This window comes from Otolemur garnettii, unplaced genomic scaffold (genome assembly GCF_000181295.1).
Source record: "Otolemur garnettii isolate 467f Iridium unplaced genomic scaffold, OtoGar3 scaffold00103, whole genome shotgun sequence".
Lineage (NCBI taxonomy): Eukaryota > Metazoa > Chordata > Mammalia > Primates > Galagidae > Otolemur > Otolemur garnettii.
The window spans coordinates 6,447,249-6,455,373 of NW_003852498.1; positions in this window are offsets into that span (position 1 = coordinate 6,447,249).

Genomic DNA, 8,125 nt, shown 5'->3' on the forward strand with positions numbered 1-8,125 from the left:
AAACAGCCACTGTGTAAGTAGAATAACTTCATGTTAAGAGTAGGTTTTCTGTTTTTTTTATTTTTTTAGTATTACGTTTAGTGAGGGGCAGATCCATGGGTTGTGAGTCAACTTTGAGTGAACTCTGTTTTTAAGCCTGTCATGGGGAGGGCTGGGACAAAATCTGGGAATGCCCACTGCTGCTGCCACCCAATGCACTATGTATCACTTTTACTTTTTTTGGTTTTCACTGATTATTTAAAAAAATGTGATCTAGGTAAATATCAAAGTATTTGACATACCCTATAGATTTTACATATGTGCAAAATACTTTACTTTAAAATCTCTATGACAGATACATAGAAGACATGAGGATATTTCTGCTAATAAGTGGCTCCTGTGTACACACTTAGATGCTATCTGCCTGGTAAATTTGGATCTTGTATCCATAGGGCAGTCAATGATTCTAGCACAGGGTTATGTTATGTTCACACTACTTGGGGAGCAGGTCTGTTTCCCTTCCCAGTTAGGTCCTGCTGTCAGATCTGTTTTAGGGCTCATAGTTAGAACTCAGAAATACATTTGGTCCCATTTTGTTGAATACAGTTTCTTCCTAGTCACATTGTACTTTATGGAAAAACCAAGATGGAGCCCCAAAATTTAATGTATCCTTGCCTTTTAGCAAGAGACTCAGTTTCTCATAAACTGGTCCTAAGAACATATACCACAACTTAGTAATTTTGCTTTTACACTGGGAAAATCATAACATGGTGCTTCACTGTAATGTACTGTTGGGATCAGTGTGCTAGTTACAACTACACAGTCAAGGAGGCGGGTAATTGTTTCTAGATTTCTTTGAGGTGATGCAGAAGAGATGAATTTTTTAAAAACTTTGATCAGATTTAATGCATTATTTAATGCTATTTAATCTTTTGGGTAATTCTTGTCTTAATTTCTTAACTACTTGAAGGTTAATTTACAAGATTTCTTGTAACCTTAGAAAAAGTTTTAAGGTTACATAATCATCAACACTAGGGCAAAGAGTGGAGATGTTAATGGAGGGAGAGGGAGGCTGTTAGGGTTATAATGAAGGAGAAATTTCCTCTTCCCTTAGAATGGAAAAGATCCCTAAAGTTATCGTTATAAGCTAGTCGGCTTTGATTACACAAAATTGACCTTTAAATTGCTTGAGAAAAGCACAATGAAAATCTGTTTAGAAGAGTCATTATCCTGTGGTGCTAAAATTATGTGTATGTTTTCAGAATGGCTCTTTAAGTCATAGAATAATCACTGAAGGGAAGGTGGCTGAATTCAAAGGCAGGAAGCCAAACTGTCTAATCTGATTTTTAAAGTAAGGAATAAAATCTCAAATATCCTTGGCAGGAATTTTTCCAGTATTTCTTACTAAATGAACCAATAATAAACTTATATATAGTTTATCTGATGAGTTCAGACATAATTGTACCTAATTTTCACTTAAGTCCATTTGCTAAATAGCAACACTTGTGCTAGAACAAGGTGTTCCACATAAAACACTCATGTTAAGTTCCGAGATACGAGGAAAATCATCTGACATAGAGCCTGGGTTTTGAGCTAATACTCATGTTTTCCTTGAGCCTCTATTTCAAATAAAACCCTCCAGTATACCTTGGAGCCTTACTTAGCTGTGTCCTGGATAGCATACTTTTCTTCAATTAAATAAGGAAAGGTGTTTAAACTTAAAAAAATCGTTGTGTATTGATTATTGAACACCTTGAAACAGCATGCCTTGCATTTTAGTCAAGTAATCTGGTTTATAAAAAATACCATCACCTTTTAAAGAGCTTTAAAAACACCAAGGATGCGGACACAACTACTCCCAAGGTTTTCACACATACGTATCCTAGCTCTCTAATAGATGGTGAGGAAGCACATGGTTTGAAAGTAAGGGGGAGAAGGCAGTCAAAATTTCAAGACGAGAATCAAGGGAAATAGTGAAACCCACTTACATATAAGAAAGCAGACTTGAAATTTAACCCAATGTGCACTTGGGGATATAAAACAATTTTCATCTTGCTTTTAAAATGGTCGATTTTTGGAGCACCTTTTTTCTTTGCCAATTAAGATACAGATCTTATTTATTATCTTTGTTTGTTAAGCCTGTGCTCCTCTTTAAAGCTTTTCCTGTAATTTAGTTTATCTGAAGAAACTAAGTATCTGTAAGTCCTATACTAAAGGATATTTAGTCCTTCACTAAGTATCTGTGAAATATCTGTAAGTCCTATACATTATGCCACATTTCCCCCAAAGGCTTTCAAATAGAAATGATGTTCTCTCAGATTCTACTTTTTGAGCTTCTCCATTAGATTTGAAAATCTAGCATTCTTCCATCTAGCATTGTTGAACTAATTGTGAATTTGTTATTTGATTTACTGGCATCTTGGGAAAGACGTTTTGCTGTGGAGGCTTGAGCATGAGCTTTGAGTCTCTCCTGAGGTTTGAGAATGACAGCACAGTTAAGAGTTATTTGCTGTATTACCAGTGTCCCCTTGTGGTAACATGTTGTAAGAGATGGAAAGTAAACACCACTTTTAAAGTATATTTTCAAGTTTTTAAAAGGCATTTGTTTTTTATTATTTTTGCCAATAATCTGAAAGTATCATGTGAAAAGAATTATTTTAAAAGCATTTTAAACATTTCTCAAAAGGAATATGTGCTCATATTGTTAGAGATTTGCAATTCTAATCTTTTATCCATTTGATCAAAGAAACTTAGCAGAACATTTTTACCTCTCTCTACCACAATCATTACTGTCTCCCTTTATAACTACCTACACTTTGTTTACATTGGCTGTCTTTATGGGGTTTTTTAATTTACGTGCTAGAACTCATGCAGTTTCTTTTTAATCGAAAGTTCACATCTTGTTCCTTGAAGATTTTGAACGTTTCTTTCTTAATTCTTTTTTTGTTTCTACTGTAAAACTGATTTAAAATGTAAGCTGGTCTCAACACACTTCTGTAAAGAAGTGTGAGAAGGAATTTCTTAATAAATGAGTTTACACGTTTAAATCAAACATAAGTTACATGCCATGTAGTAAAGGCTTTTTTCTATTTGTATATATAAAGATTCTTGGTAGTTTTGTTTTTAAAGTCCTTGTGTTGCAATAATTTAACTCCTTTGACTCAGTCACTAAAAACATTTCTTCTATTAAGAAGTGCTCTTGACTTCAATACCCAAACACTGAAAGTCATGTCAAAGGTACCCAAAGATAAGTTTTTATATAGATACACCTTATAAGTTATTACTGATTATTCTAACTATGCTGTACTCTAAGTGGATCATCAATGAGAAGAGTGCTTTATTATTATTATTTAAGACTGTCCTGTAAATGAAAAAGATGAAACTATGAACATAAGCTAATCTAGTTGCTGAGTTGGAATTCATTATTATTTAATTTACCTCCTATGCAATGATTAATGCTGCAAAATGTCTGGTTATGTTACAGTATATTCACAAAAGAAATATTATTACAAGGTTTTGAGTGGTAGCCAATTGCATTCTTTTGGAACTTTACTATTTCAATGTGTTAAGTGCCTTGTTGTAAAGTTAAAATTTTAAGTCTAGAATTCATTATTTTCCTGACATATATTTTTCATTATATCTACTGTATGCTATTGTAATAGTTTTATTAAATGCTTATATTTTAATTAAATATGTAAATTTCAGAAGCTCTTTTCTCTTCCCCACCAATACCTTAATCCTTGGTCTATCATATTGAATTAGAATTCAGGTTCTTTTTTTTTTTTTTCCCTAGGAAAAAGGAAATTATTGTTTAGAAATGTTTTCCATGTTTGCTCTTGTGTTTGTAAAAAAAAATTTCAGGAGGAATTTAGGAGTGTAAATATAGCTTATACTTCTAAAATATTGTCTTACATTTACATTTTTAAGTGCCTAATTGTTAGTTACATCTAATTTATGTTTCTGTTCTAAAGAGGATATGTGTTCTTCATTTCTAATCTCTTTCATTTTGCTTTAAAAAAAATGCAAGAGCCTATACTTTGTATTTACCCAATAAACAGAATTAGTAATTCTGTCACAAAATTAGTATTACTGTTTCTTTCAATTTACAAAGATTAATTTAGTTTTAGAGTACACCTTATTAAAACCACAAGGGTTATTTTCTTTAAGCATTATGCTTAAAATAAGGAGGTAACCGTCAATTAAGGGATTTAAGGTAACTAACCACCATATAAAGTTATTCACAGATAAGAAGAAAAGCAATTTCACATTCGGAGTCTCTTTGTTTACAGGGGATAAAATCATTCTTCAAGGAAAGCAGAGTCTCTTCTGTCACTCATTTCTCCTCAGACCTTCATAAGGGCGGGGGGGTCCTAGTGTTCTGGCCTCAACTGGACTTTGCTAGACAGTAGCAGGTTGGAGTGAGTTGTTTTTGGAACTCTTGGGGAAAGATGAGCCCATGACCCAGCCCCTCTTCAAGACATTTCATAAAAGCAGTTCAGTGGGATGAGGAGAGTAGGATAAGGTAACATGGTTCAATGGTTACACTGTTGGATTTAGTCCAGACTTTGCCTATGCAGATGAAACCTGATAGAGTGTAGATCAGAATCATTTTTTTTGCCACCTCCACCTTATCTAGAATGCACTGTGCAAGAAACTAGCGTGAACTCTCACTCGTCATTCACAGCACTAAATGGGAGCTTTTAATAATGGGCTACTTCATCCTGGATTTTCATTGTACAAAAGCTCTTGGGTATGCCTCCCTTGGATGAGAGGACAAAAATCTCTGGGAATTTTTGAAAATGTTGAAGATAGTGATTTTTTTTTTACTTTGTTGCCCTTGGTAGAGTGCCATGGCATCACAGCTCACAGCAACCTATGACTCCTGGGCTTAGGCAAATGTCTTGCCTCAGCCTCCCAAGTAGCTAGGACTACAGGCACTTGCCACAATGCCTGGCTATTTTTTGTTGTAGTTTGGCTGGGGCTGGGTTCCTACCTGCCACCCTCGGTATATGGGGCCAGTGCCCTACCCACTGAATGACAGGCACCGCCTAGGATATTGAAAGTTTTTTAAAGTAGTAATTCTGTCACTTAAACTATTGCCAATAAGGAATCAAGAGGCAATTTTACAATTGCAGCTAAAGTGGCTTTTTTTATTTGTTTTTGAACAAGTCTAGCTCTGTCATCTGTGGTAAAGTGCAGTAGTGTCATACCTCAAACTCCTGGGCTGCAGTGATCCTCCTGCCTCAGTCCCCCAAGTAGGCTTGTGCCACCATGCCCACCCAGCTAATTTTCCTATTTTTTGAAAATAGAGACAGGGTCTCGCTATATCGCTCAGACCGGTTTCAGACAACTGGCCTTAAGCAATCCTCTTGCCTCAGCCTCCCAAAGTTCTAGAATTGCAGGCATGAGCCATCATACCCAGCCTAAAAGTGGCAGTCTGAATAATACTAATTGTAGGCACATTTCTTAATAAAACCACTTTAAAACCAAAATAAGGGTGGTGGGATATCATCCATGCTTGCTTTGAAACCTTGACCTCACTGCTGTTAACTTTAGGATTAAAGTGTAATGGTGTATCCAAACAAGTCCTGCCAGAGGATTAGGTATGCAACAAATGGATAAAAGGTTTCAGATAGTCTCACGCAAAAGTGAATTCACATTCACTCACTTCAACACCCCGCCCACAGGCCCACCACATTTGAAGGTTAAAAAAAAAAAAAAAGCGTTATCTTCTATATGGCTACTTAAGGAGGGACTCAGCTTCAAGTCTATAAGGGTTTTTTTTTGTTTTTTTTTTTTTTTTTTTTGAGACAGAGCCTCAAGCTGTCCCCCTGGGTAGAGTGCCATGGCATCCCAGTTCACAGCAACCAGCAACCTCCAACTCCTGAGCTCAAGCGAGTCTCCTGTCTCCACCTCCTAAGTAGCTGGGATTACAGGCACTCGCCACGCCTGGCTATGTTTTGGTTGCAGCCATCATTGTTGTTTGGCGGGCCCAGGCTGGATTCGAACCCGCCAGCTCAGGTGTACACAGCTGGCGCCTTAGCCTCTTGAGCCCCAGGCGCCAAGCCTATAAGGTTTTTTGATTGTTGGTCATTATAGGCTTAGCCTTGCAAAAAGCCTTCAGCTCTCCAGATGCTGTTCAGAGGTGACCACCAGATTTGAGAATATTCTTCACCTCTGATATTTTGAATTTCCTGCTGAGAGATAGGAAGAGGGGAAACTAGACTGCCAAGCAATTGAATGCCAGTGTGTGCCCCGCATTGGAGCTGCTGAGATACAAAATTCCTGCCATCAAGGTGTGAATGTCTCTGCACTGTACAAACTCATCTATAGGTCTTTAAGTCACACCTTTAAAAAGTTGTGTAAAATATGATGGGTTTTTTTTGTTGTTGGTGGGAATATAAAGTAGTACAGCAATGGTGGAGAATAGCATAAAGGTTCCCCCAAAACCTAACAATAGAACTACCATATGATCCAGCAATTCCACTACTGGGTATATATATCCAAAAAAAGAAAGTGTATCAAGGACATACCTACACTCCCATGGTTACTGCAGCACTATTCACAATAGCCAAAATATACAATCAACCTAAGTATCCATTAACCTATGAATGCATAAAGAAGGTGTGGTACATACATACAATGAAGTATTAGCCATGAAGAAGAATAAAATCCCATCATGTACAGCAACATGAATGGAACTAGAAGCCATTATGTTAAGTGAGATAAGCCAGGTACATACGGAAAGACAAATAACACATGTCCTTACTCATATGAGAGCCAAAAAAGTAGATCTCATGACAATATGGAGTACACTGGTGGTTAACAGGATGGGAGGGAAGTGAAGAACAGGGCTGAAGAGGGGGAAGAAAAATGTAAATTTATTACCATTGAACTGTACACTTAAAAATAGTAAAGAAAGTGAATTATGTATATTTTATCTCAAAAAATATGGTGTCTTGAATTTGCTAGTTGAAGGAAATGTTGGGGAGTGCCTTCGGAACTGGAAGCGAATTACTTTTTTGGAAGCATTATCACTGAATTTTAGCATTCTTTTCTATTTAATATTTTGGTAGAATTGCAAAGTAGGCATGAGATTTTTCATCCAAATGTTGAGGGAGGCAAAAACACATAAGAATATTAGAAGGGTAATTCTGGATTACTCACTAATATGAGTTAGAATAGTAATGGACTATGTGCTACTGTGTATATACGTGATACACATTCAGTTCACATGTGGCACCTGCAACGAGAGATAGCATTTCACAGTTGATGCTTGACATACATTCTTTAATCTTCACAGAACCCTGTGAAGTGAGGCAAGAGGTGGTGACCCCATTTTATGAGATAAAAGGGTTTATAAATTTTATAGTTGGAACTTGAGTTTTGTTTTTGCTGACGATATGTAACTGCCTCCCTGTTGCAATTATTATCACAGGTCACCATCACAGTTTTTTAGGGATTTTTTGTTTTTAAGGAAAAGTTCATGGTTTTTATTTCCTTATCAGCCAATTAGTTTGTTAAGATGGTCCTTGGCACAGGTACTTAGTTAAATGCTGATTTTTTTTTTTTTTATAGTTGCAACTTACTATATTTTAAAGGGGAGGAAAGTTGGCTCCTACTGCAAAATGGCCTTGAAGACCAAAGATTCCCCAGCGTCTGACCTCACAAACTTTTAGGCAAACCCACTGCTAATGAGTTTTGTTTTGAGACAGAGTCTCAATGTGTCACCCTCAGTAGAGTGCTATGGCATCACAGCTCCCAGCAACCTCAAACTCTTGGGCTCAAGTGATTCTCTTGCCTCAGCCTCCCAAGTACCTGGGACTACAGGCTTCTGTCACAATGCCCAGCTATTTTAGAGATGGGATCTTGGTCTTGCTCAGGCTGATCTCAAACCCATGAGCTTAGGCAATCCACCTGCCTTGGCCTCCCAGAGTGCTAGAATTATAGGCACAAGCCACTGTGCCCAGCCTATTAATGAGTTGTCCTATCACACATCTAAGATTGTTTCCAAAGGCCCCACTCTACCTGCCTGTCCTAAATATTACTGCTAATCATACATGAATTATTTTGCTGTATCCAAGAAAGTGAGTGGTGAATTGCTAGTATGGAAATCTTTTCCTTTTTTTTTCTTTTTTTTTTTTTT